A 10,556-nucleotide genomic window follows, 5' to 3' on the forward strand; every position below is an offset into this window, starting at 1 on the left:
ATGAACCTTAAGTTGGCCCAGAGCTCATGATAAAACCAACTTCCATTAAAAAACAGAACAAGCAAAACAAACAAAAAAAGCTCCACAACAATAAAACCCACAACATAAAGTGCACAAACGTTCTCCAGCAGTCTGCCACACCAGCATTGGCGTGTGGATGATCTTCAGGGAGACAAGCATCTCCAGATGCTTGTACAGCTCTGGAAATGCAGCTCAGAGATGCAGAGCAAAGCCACAGAGAGGAACCACTCAGAGAACAAAGCAAAGGCTCAACAGGCAGCACATCCACATGGCTCCTTCCCCCAAGAAACTGACAAAGCTTGTAGAACGTCATGGCAAAGCAGAGACACCTTATCCAGTTTGTGGATTCCCTGAATTGTCTGGAGGATTTGTCACTGCACACTTACCTGGTTCTTGTCTCTCCTCAGGCTCCCATCCCTGGCCACTGCTGACGGAGAGGATTCTGAGCCAGGTGAATCACCAGGTGTCCCCATTCTTGCATTCCTGTCAATATTGGAAAAAATTACTATACTGTAACTAGTTTTATTATTTCTGGTCCTAGTTCCATTTAACTTGTTTAGAAAGTCTAAGTTTATAAGGCAAGCTACAACAAGTTTGGCATGCAGCTTGCAAAGTGAGGAGATAGATATAGATATAGATATAGATATAGATATAGATATAGATATAGATATAGATATAGATATAGATATAGATATAGATATAGATATAGATATAGATATAGATATAGATATAGATATAGATATAGATATAGATATAGATATAGAGTGTGTATATATATATATATATACACACACTCATGAAGGGAGTCCATTGTTGCTACTAATGGACAGAATTTTCCTTGAGATTTGTCCTCAGTCCAAACTGAAGCTTGGGAGGAAGCAGTCAGGCTCTGAAGTATTGTTGAACATTTTCATGCAGTCGGATTTAGACTGGTTTGTAACCTGCATGCCAAATTCCAAATTCTCTTGGTTTTCAGCTGGGTTGTCTCTTTGCTTAAAATTAAAATTGATAAAACAAAACAGTAGAGCTTTCTCTGGGGGTTATTAAAGGTGGTGTCCTATTCCAAAGGTTGGACATGAGCAAACACTGGAGCATCTCACCATTTTCTGTGACACCACAAGTGAGAGCTGAAGTGATGCCAAGGGCTGTGGCCTGCCAGCTCCTGAAGCAAAGCTGCAGCCTGGGGAGAACAACGTCATGAATTTAGGATGTGTGTACCAAATGGATCCCTGAAAGCACAGCGACCCCCGCCACCACTCCCAGCAAACCTGAACCTGTCAGACAGAACGTCCTCTCACATTTGAGTTGGAATTTAGCTGGAGCAAAGAATGAATGAATGAATCTCATTCCTTGTTGTTTGACTAGAGAGAGGCACTGGTGATACCTGGCAGGTCAAGTGTGCCTGCCCTGCCCTCTCCTGTGTCCCAGGAGCCAGCTGTAGAGACAAGATGTTTCGTTCTCAGTAATTACCGAGACTCTCCTGTTTACCCTGGTGGAAACACCGGTAGTGGAGCGTGCACCTCTGTTTTACCTGCACTGGCAAAAACACAGTCGAGATCAAGAGATTAAAGAGAAAGCTTTTTCAGCATTCTGGCTAGCTGCTCTGGAAACCCTAGGAATTCAGCAGCAAGGATGTGCATAGACAGGCCTGGAGCGCTACAAGCAGCTGTTGGCTTTGCCAGATCACCTCCTTCTTTAAGCTTCCTTCTTCCACCAAGCCAAGGGTGAGGACAAGACATTGTCAGCCTCCTTTAAAAAAGAGGCAATGAAATAAAAGACAGTGTGGTTATCCCATCACAGAGCAGCTCCTCAATAAGCACAGCTCTAAAAAGCCAGTGCTGCAAATGGGGGATTGAGGGAATGGAGGTTTTTTGACTTGAGTCAGGAGTGGCCCTTCCCTCACCCACCAGCAGGTTCTCTTCAAAGCTCTGAGCTGACACATTATTTTCAGCATCATTTCACCATGTGGGCAGTGCCTGGACCAGCCTTGCTGCACACAGTCATTTCACAGAATCACAGAATTTCTAGGTTGGAAAAGACCTTTAAGATCATCAAGTCCAACTCATGTTCTAACACCTCAACTAGATCATGGCACCAAGTGCCACATCCAGTCTTTTTTTAAACTCTTCGAGGGATGGTGACTCCACCATCTCCCTGGGTAGATGATTCCAGGCTGTGGCAGATCAAAAGGTCCGAGCTGTCAGTATTCAAACCAGCTGCACAGCAGATAAAAGCACTTTGCCTGTGCTCTGCTCACTGCTCAGGCAAGGAAAGGCCCTTTTCCCATGTAGCACTTCATTGCAAGAGCTCCTGACAACATGAACAACCCAGCAAAAAATCCTGACCCCTCTTACAACACCAGTTTCACTCTCTTTTGCCCTTCTCTTGTAAACTCCAGTTTGGAGACTCCAGTGCCATAAAAGTTGCTGGAGAAAAGAAGGCTTCAAGCATAAATCCAGCACAAAGCCTACAGCAGCACCTTAAGCTCTCAAAACAAAGGGGTTTTTGCTTACAGGTGTCAAATTCCCAAGGACAAATATTAATCTCACTTTAAATTTAATTTTCTGAGCTGTATTTTATCTACTGAAAACAGAGATGGTTAATCCCCATGTGTATCAACTTTTTTTAAAAAAATTATTTTTCTCCTCCTTTTCTACAAGAACAACGAATACCAAGGATTTCAGGTTCTGATTTTTCACCCATGGTTAAAAACAAAACCTCAGATCTGAAGACCATGAAGCTTTAAGGAAAGGTATTTGGTTTCAAACATTCCATCATCTAAGGCAACTCTTTAAAGCTTTCTGAGGGAGAACACCCCACACCAGTATTTTCATTCCTTTGACACAGATAATCCCATCCAACCACAAATAAATATTTATTTTTCCCTCTTTTCAAGAGAGATGCCACACACAGGAATGCATTACAGAAACTGGTGGGGGGAGGGGGTTTAAGCATATTCTCCCAAGTTGATACTACCTTGGTGACCCCAGGACTCGAGCCCCTTGCTGTTCTTGGCAAAACAAGCAGTTTACAATAACTCTTCCTTGCTTGAGGCCAAACTGGGCTGGGTTTTAGGGCTTGACCATCTCAGAAGAAAAATTAATTTTTGTGTTGCTTGGATCATCAAGTAAAATACTAAGGAGGTGCAGATTAAAAAAAATAATCGTACTTTCAACAGAAATAAACCTTATCCATGACACACTCATCAAATATTTGTAACCACCCACCTCCAGTGCCTCTCCACAGCCACTTAGGGCTTGCTGTAAAAACGTTCTGAAGGAGAGGACAAAAAAAAAAAAGTTATCAGCAGGAATTGTGTTAATTGTCACCAAAAGGCTTTGGCTAGATCATTTCCTGTGCCCTGGATCCAGCTGGAAGCGCTCTCTGTGGGGAAGGCCGGCTCACAATCGCCCGGCCCTGCCGCTCGCTGCCGCACAAACGGAGGAAACTGCAGCCTATCATAAATCTGTCAGTCATGGACCAAACGGGCATCGCGAGGGCTGGGCTCCTCTTCCCCCCAGTTATCACTTGGCAGGCACACAGAAACGGAGCTGGGAGATAAATGCCTTTTTTCAGTGGCCTGCTCCCACAGACTCGGCTTACAACGTCAGGATGGCCTGGGTTGGAAGGGACTTCAAAAATCATCTCATTCCACCCCACCCTGTCATGGGCAGGGACACCTTCCACTGTCCCAACTTGCTCAGAGCCCTGTCCAACCTGGCCTTGGGCATTGCCAGGGATAGGAAGCTTCTCTGGGCAATCTGTGCCAGGGCCTCACCACCCTCCCAGGGAAGAACTTCTTCCATATATCTGGCCCAAACTCCCCCTCTTTCCATTTGTACCCATTACTCCTTGTCATTCCAGCTCCTGATGCAGAGTCCCTCTCCATCTTCCTTGTGGGTCCCTTCAGATCCTGGAAGGTGCTGTGACCTCTCCATACAACCTTCTTTTTTCCAGCTTAACAGCCCCAACTTGTCTCAAAGCCAGAGCAGTGAAAGAGGCTGATCCATCGAGGAGTGGGGTCAGGGAACTCAGGATTCCTGCCTCCAGTCCTGCTCTGCCACTGGTCTGCAGGGTGAGCTTAAAACATCTCTCCTTTAAAAAACAACAATCAACCAACCACCAAAAAACCCCAACCCAAAAGCCCAAAAAAACAAACCAGCAAAAAATGCAAATCCTAGCAAAACCAAGACCAACCCTTCTCTTTAGGTGTTTTTGGTGGATGAGCTAGATAGTGATGTCAAGCAGTATTAAGCTAATTTATTTCATGCAAGCTGATCATCACTGTTTTGACATGCACAGGCATATTTGAGAAATAGGAAAGTAGGTAGAAACAAAAAGAGAAAACATTCTGTTTCGGTAACAGAAGAACCATCCTCAGATTCCTTTCTCCAAGCAGCTGGTCCTGAAAAATGTCAACGACATTTGCCCAACAGCTTGGTGGCAATTACAGATCACCAGAGGTGAAGCCACAGTGACAGCCACTCCTGCAGCCAGCAGGGCAAACCTGGGGTCAGAAGGGAAATGGAGACACCAAGAGGCAAATGGCAGGAGCTACAGAGCAGTCTGGGGGAAGCAGGGAGGCCCGGAGTCCCCCTGGGATGTGGGAAGGGGAGTTGGGGTCGGGGGTGGACAGCGAGGTGTGAGGAAAGCCCTTGGATGTGGGAAGAGTCCTTTAAGTAAATGTTGTGGGTGCCAGAGGTTGCTAGGCAGGGACTGGGTGGCTGCCCAACAACAGGCACACAAACAAATAAATAACAAATAAATAAATGGAACCACTGAAAGGCTTTGCTGGCTCCTGCCAAGGGCACCTCAGGCAAAGGCAGATGCCAGCAGCCAAGGCAGGATGGAGCCCAGCTCTGCTGGCTCCTGGTCCAGCACCCAGCCAGGAGGTCGAGGTGCCACTCTCATCCTGCTTTCAAAAGGGAACAGACAAAGTGTTACCCTGGCAACTTCCAGAGCAGAGACTGTTGCAAGAACAGGCATTATGTATGCAAATAAAAGCATCCAGGCACAACAGCCTGGAAAAAAAAAAAAAAATAAAGCAAATAGCCAGACTAATATTTGCAGAAATAAGTTACTGAAGCAAGACTTCTAGATCCAGAGCTAGGACTTCAAAAAGATAATTTAGTTTGCAGAAACTCTGAAGGACTGCAAGGAAGGAGCTTGAACTTTTCCTAAAAACTTAGCTAGTTTATCAAATGCCTTATTACAGCACCAAAACCTGCTGTTGAGGCCTGGCTGTGAAAACACAAAAACCTCTGCTGTGTTTTATAAGAGCAGCCACAAAGCTCAGCTCAAGGCTTTTTGCATTGTTTAATGCATGATTTCATTTCAGGCACAGGACATCTATACAAACTAAATGGGTTTAGTTTTCTCCATCTCCCAAGTTCAACACAATTTATGGCTCCTGCACTTTCCCTCTGTTAAACTCACTCAAAACCTCAACAGCTGCCTTTCCACCCCTCTTTTTTTTCTCCCTATTATACTGATAAGCCTCCATAAAAACCCTGGAGCACCTCAACATGAGTCATGCACACATTTACCAGGGCCTTGGAGCAAGTCTCAACCCACTCTAAAATCTGACAAATTGGTTGTCTCTAATGCTCACATATTAAATATTTAGGGATTACTTTCAATCCCTTATCAAAGATCTGTCTTCATCACTGATAAATCATATAATTCCTGTTAGAGATGAAAGCAGAGTCACAGCTGCCTCTCTGCAGAGGCCTCAGTTGTTGCTTTCACACACAGGACAGCACTTTCCCTGAGCTGTGGTTTTTTGAGCAGCACTTGTTAACTTCATCTACAAAAGGACAATTGGTAGAAACTGAAAAAAAAATAGAAGCAGAAACCTAATCCCACTCATAATTCAGGGCAACCCATTGGAAAGGAAGCTGTAAATGTTGTCAAGTCAAGAGTGAGCATAAACACTTCTTTACCTATCATAGAAAGTCCTTTATTTTAAAGTGATACCATGCTTTCTTCCCCTCTTTTTGTTACTCCTTTGCAACTGAGGCAGCCCAGCCTCAAGTGCTTTGCTGAGGATATGGATTTTTATTCTGCTCAAGTGCTTTTAGCAAGAGCAGGAGCAGCTCACCCAGACAGCTCCAAGGGATGCAGAAAACAAGGGGCCTTTTTACAAAACAGGCTTCCAGGGACTGACTTCCACCTTGGTGCCATGAGGAAACAAAGCTTGTGCAATTGCAGCCTGTCCCCTCCAAAACCCAGTCCTCTCCCCAGCCAGAAATGCCTGATCCCATTATTAGCCAGGTTAGAGCATTTGCAGGGGGAGGGATCTTATGGATGCCTTGAAAATTATGTTATGTCAAGCTTTTTTTGAGAACTAGAAGTTGGCTAAAGGACAGAAATTCAAAACCATGTCCCCACTGAGGGAGGGAAAAGCCAAAAGCAGCCCTGCTCAGCTCCTGGCTGCCCTTCCCCATGGAAAATATAGCAGAGAATGAAGCTGAGATCATTAAGTCAGAAGAAAGGGAACTGCAGAAAAACCTGAAGGAAACCAGACTCCATCAGCTGCACCACTCAGACAGCAATTTGTTTAGTCAATTGCCAAAGTAAAACAAACATCGAAAGAAAAACATCTGGGAGGAGAAATTGGTGAGAGGGCTCTGGCTGTAAATTCCCTTCCTTCCCCCATCAGTCAACAGCCTCTCGGCTTCTGCCACACAGAAAGGCACCGAAAGGGGTTCAGCTGTTATTTGCTTTTCGGAGAGAGCTTTAGGCTGGCTTTACAAAACAGCAGAGGTGAAGGAGGGAGAACAGCTCAGCTGCCCAGATTTCAGCACTTCTGGAAGTGCCTAAGGGGGAAGGAGCTGCTCTGAACACCCAGACCCAGCCAGCCCCCATCTGCTGGGCAATGCTGCAGCTTCCCCATCACTTCCAGGCACGACTGAGCTCCCTCTCCTTAGGAGAAGATCCACAGCTGATCACATGGAAATGGGATTTTTTTTTTCCTTCTTTCCAGCAGAGAAGACAGAAACCATCTCACACAAAGACAGAGCAATGGCAGCAGCATCTGTGTTAGTGGAGGGACAGAGCTGGGTTGAGCAGAGAGCTGTGAGCCACATCTGGGGCTGGTGCCAGGGAAAGGGAGCTCTGTCCCAAAGTGTCACATCAGCTGACAGCCAGGTGAAACTGAGCCCATTGAGTGAAACACCCACCATTTTAGGGTTATTACAGCAGCTGGTTTGAGAGCCTGTGGGAAGGCAGCAAGGCTGGCTCAATGCAAAGGCTGGGCCCAGGAGCAGCAGCAGGCTCCATAAATAAGGTCCTGTCAGCCTGGCCATTATAAACCTTGTGATCCTTGTTTGGTACATATCCCACCCCCTCTGGAAAAATCACACGAGGCTGGAACTTGGCACAGCAGCCTCCATCCTGTCCTGGGGTTTGTGCAAACCTCAGCCCTGCTCAGACTCCTCCATTTGACCAAGAAAATGGCAGAAGGAAAAAATACCCCACAAAACAACAGTGAAGACTTTGCCAGAAGACTTCAGCCACTAGCTCTTTTTGCCATCCAGGACAGCCCAGAGTGGTATCAGCTGATAGGATTTCTAGAATCCCTTTGGAAGTGACAGCCCATGTTGGTATTAACAGCTGGAGAGAGATGCAGTTTTAATGAGGTTTTGAAGGTTTGCAGGTCTCACAATGAGTTTAACAGATGTACAGGCAAAAGTCCTGCTTTATGAGCAGCTCTAGCATCTTCTGCCATCTCCCTCCCACAGAGCACAGTGTTACAAACAAAGCCTTCCTACAACAGAGCATCTTTATTCTGGTCAACCTAGTGATCTTTCCCTTAAAGGGATTAACTGACTAATAACTTTGGAAAGGCCAAAATTTAACATTACTTCAAAGTTTGTGAAAAGCAGATCTTTCGTTAGGAAAACGAAAAATGACATTTTGAATTTAACCCATTTTCCTCATTTTCAAAGAAGCTGAAATGGAAGACAAAAAGATGGTGCTTTGGAAAGTGAAATCATTGAAGTAAATTATTCCTTTTCACTTTTTATATCTCCCCAGGGAAAAAACCCAACAAACAGCTAAGATGAAATAGTGAGAGCTTGTCTGAGCAGGAAAGCTTTATCTCCTAGATATGTAGCTGTAACTCTGTAAGTCCCTGACTCCTTTTAGTACAACCTTTTCCAGCTCAGTTTAATCAGTTTGCAGTGTCATAAACTGAGCTTAAAAGGGGAAAAGAAAACCATAATTTGGGAGGGGAAAAAAAGCTTGTAGCAAAACAAGAGTGTTCACATGAGTAGTTAAAACAAAATTTAACCTTGGTAGAAAATCATCCCTTGACTTTCATGTTTAAAACTTTCCCACGTAGGCAATTTCTCAGAGGAAACATGAGGCTCTGGGAGGGAAGTGGGGTGGGAAGTGAAAATACTTTCCCACTGCTAAGCAGAATGAGAAATAGAAGCAAGTAAAGACAAGGTTTAAGAAGCAGCTTTCCCTCAGATGTTGTTCCTTTGTCTTTTCCACTCTTTCTCCCATTTGTTTTAAAATAAGAGAAAAAGAAATAAAACCTGAGGCAGCCACTTGAAGATAAAACACTACCATGATTAAAATTAATAAAATTGGGAGTAGGGAGGGAGTGCATCATTATTTTGAAAAACTCAATGCTTTTCCTGACACTTATCCCAGATACCAAAACCCTGACTTTCTAATTAATTCACATTTGGCAACACAGGAGTGCCATGGTTGTGACACACAGGTTGTAACATTCAGGCTCCATTCTCCCACCATATTAATTTCTGTCTTTCCCAGCACCCAGTTTCCAGGATTCTGCCTTCCAGAAACAGGCCATGTGTTAATTGCAGCAGCCCAAGCAAAAACATCTCCCACATTTTGCATGAGACTCAATGCACCAACAACCAATTTGCAGGCATATCTCCACAGGTTTCTAGGCAACTCCAACACAGGAGGCTTTTCCTGGAATTTAATGGAAGTCAAAGGTGAAAAACTCGTACTGGACAATTCAGCAGAACATGTGCTACCACCAGGCTTCCTGTTATGTCCACACAATCCATTCTGGAACTGCCTGGCAAGTTACCAACACATGGCTTCCAGGGCTGCCAGCACTGCCAGCTTCAGGCATTGCAAAAGTAATGAATCAGGCCACCAAAACACTGCTCTGAAATCACCCTCTGCCTGCTGGGTTTGCTGGGGCCACTGGGAAAAGATCGAGGCTTCCTTTGCAGCAGACAAGGGGGCTGGAATACCAAAGACAATTGAAAGGAAGTTAAAATTGCCAAGCGATTACTTGATTCCAGGTGCTGGGGATTTAATAGATACAAAAAACAACATCATAAAAAAACCCACATTCCTTTAGTGTTACAGGCTGTAAAGCAGAACCATTCTAGGCTACTTGGGATGTTGCAGGAGACCCCAAACCCTGCCAAGCAGGCTTGCTAAACATGGACAGAGAAGTATTGGACATTTGTTCCCCATTTCCTCTAGGAAGGAGTGACAAGAGAGTGCCTTAGGGCAGCACAGGGAAACAAGACAGTCACAATTTCCATTTTACAAGATCACTCAAAAAGAAGGCAGAAGATAGTGTATCCTTCAGCTGTGTCCTTTGGTGTTTCAGATAAGGATTAAGGGGTGTTTCTGCCCCTGGTTTCAGAATCATGTTTGTGTGAATGCAGCACATGCTTATAGGAAAAAGCGTCTAAAGCTAGAAGTGAAGCAAAATAAGCAAGTTATTTTTGTCTTTACAAGTACTTACAGGTGCCCCAAAAAGATCCTGTTTGATTCAGTTGCCCACCTTTATCTCTGCACTCTGCAAATCATATGAGAATGAAGTTATTCCATAAAACTTTTGATATTTCTTGGTTCTGTGTGGGAAAGTCTAGCCACATTTGTTCCCAAGTTTCCCTGTATTTAGTCAGAGAGTGACATTTGAGATAGTTTCAGAGAATCATAAGATGGCCTGGCTTGGAAGGGACCTTCAAGTTCACCCAGTTCCAAACTCCTGCCATGGCAGGGACACCTTTCAAAAAACACCTCAAACAAGCCCAGCTTTCTCAGAGCCCCATCCAGCCTGGCCTTGGACACTGCCAGGGATACAGGGGCACCCACAGCTGCTCTGGGCACCCTGTGCCACGGCCTCACCACCCTCACAGGGAAGAATTTCTTCCTCATATCCAATCTAAACCCATCCCTTTGCAGCTTGAAGCCATTCCCCCAGTCCTGTTACTACATGCTCCTCTATAAAGTCTCTCTCCCACTCTCTCATTTTTGTTTTTATCAAAAGGCATTTACCCAACAGACTGCCACATGCCTCTGTTGCAATTTAGCAAGAACAATTCATTATGAGCTCAGTAATTATACAACAGTGAGGATTACTCCCTATACAACAGGGAGACTCCAGAGAAATTTTAAAAATCTAATTATTTTAGACCCTTGCACATTCATGTGAGATTTCAGTAAGTTTATACCCAGAACATCACAACAGCAAGCAGTGTGAAAATATTCAGCCTCACCTGGCACTGCAGAGTAAATACACAATGTCTGCT

The 10,556-nt window shown here is 44.6% G+C and overlaps 1 long non-coding RNA gene across 1 annotated transcript; it reads right to left on the reverse strand.

The window, feature by feature from the left end:
* Nucleotides 1-406: 406 nt before the first annotated feature.
* On the reverse strand, nucleotides 407-10,556 carry LOC134417983 (uncharacterized). The gene is made up of 3 exons (XR_010027662.1): nucleotides 10,524-10,556; nucleotides 9,767-9,820; nucleotides 407-504 (listed from the first exon to the last, which is right to left on the reverse strand). It is a non-coding gene; the product is annotated as an uncharacterized LOC134417983 (long non-coding RNA).

This window comes from Melospiza melodia, chromosome 4 (assembly GCF_035770615.1).
Source record: "Melospiza melodia melodia isolate bMelMel2 chromosome 4, bMelMel2.pri, whole genome shotgun sequence".
In the NCBI taxonomy this organism is placed as follows: domain Eukaryota; kingdom Metazoa; phylum Chordata; class Aves; order Passeriformes; family Passerellidae; genus Melospiza; species Melospiza melodia.